Source organism: Oncorhynchus clarkii, unplaced genomic scaffold (genome assembly GCF_045791955.1).
Source record: "Oncorhynchus clarkii lewisi isolate Uvic-CL-2024 unplaced genomic scaffold, UVic_Ocla_1.0 unplaced_contig_662_pilon_pilon, whole genome shotgun sequence".
Classification (NCBI taxonomy): Eukaryota; Metazoa; Chordata; class Actinopteri; order Salmoniformes; family Salmonidae; genus Oncorhynchus; species Oncorhynchus clarkii.
The window spans coordinates 18,424-20,000 of NW_027260889.1; positions in this window are offsets into that span (position 1 = coordinate 18,424).

Sequence of the window (1,577 nt, forward strand, 5' to 3'; positions counted from 1 at the left end):
AGCCTGTTCATATTGCTTCATTTGGCCTTACACAGCCTGTTCATAATGCTTCATTTGGCCTTACACAGCCTGTTCATAATGCTTCATTTGGCATTACACAGCCTGCTCATTATGCTTTATGCATGTAGTTACAGGGTTATGAGCAGTTATTAAAGCCTGTTGTACATTATAATGCATTATGCGTAATATACAGTTGAAAACTGAAGTTTACATACACTTAGGTTGGAGTTATTAAAACGTGTTTTTCAACCACTCCACACATTTCTTGTAAACAAACTATTGTTTTAGCAAGTTGGTTAGGACATCTACTTTGTGCATTGTTCCAACAATTGTTTACAGATTATTTCACTTATAATTCACTGTATCACAATTCCACTGATTCAGAAGTTTACATACACTAAGTTGACAGTGCCTTTAAACAGCTGGGAAAATTCCAGAAAATTATGTCATGGCTTTAGAAGCTTCTGATAGGCTAATTGACACCATTTGAGTCAATTGGAGGTGTACCTGTGGATGTATTTCAAGGCCTACCTTCAAACTCAGTGCCTCTTTGCTTGACATCATGGGAAAAACAAAATAAATCAGCCAAGACCTCAGAAAAAAATATTGTTGACCTCCACAAGTCTGGTTCATCCTTGGGAGCAATTTCCAAACGCCTGAAGGTACCACGTTCATCTGTACAAAAAATAGTACTCAAGTATAAGCACCATGGGACCACGCTGCCGTCATACCGCTCAGGAAGGAGACGCGTTCTGTCTCCTAGAGATGAACGTACTTTGGTGCAAAAAGTGCAAATCAATCCCAGAAAAACAGCAAAGGACCTTGTGAAGATACTGGAGGAAACAGGTACAAAAGTTTATATATCCACAGTACAACGAGTCCTATATCAACATAACCTGAAAGGCCGCTCAGCAATGAAGAAGCCACTGCTCCAAAACCGCCATAAAAAAGCCAGACTACGGTTTGCATCTGCACATGGGGACAAAGATCGTACTTTTCGGAGAAATGTCCTCTAGTCTGATGAAACAAAAATAGAGCTGTTTGGCCATAATGACCATCGTTATGTTTGGAGGAAAAAGGGGAGGCTTGCAAGCAGAAGAACGCCATCCCAACCGTTGGGATGGTGGGGGTGCTTTGATACAGGAGGGACTGATAGGACTGAAGTGGGGGTTCTTGGCTACAGGAGGGACTGGTGCACTTCACAAAATAGATGGCATCATGAGGATGGAACATTTTGTGGGAATATTGAAGCAACATCTCAAGACATCAGTCAGGAAGTTGAAGCTTAAATGTTGAGTTTAAATGTATTTGGTTAAGGTATATGTAAACTTCCGACTTCATCTGTATGGCATAATTATAAAATATGGCATAAGGCATATTTATAATGCATCATGACAAGGGTCTTCATCATACAAAGAGTAACTACCATTCCCTGTGGATTGTTCAACACAGTCTACCTCTGTTACAAAGAAAGCAAAATTCTATGCACTGGGGGCAATCTGGGATTCAAGCAACAAAGGTTTTGGGTAATATGAATCATGTGTTTTAAAGGGGGAAATCTGGGATTCAAGCAACAA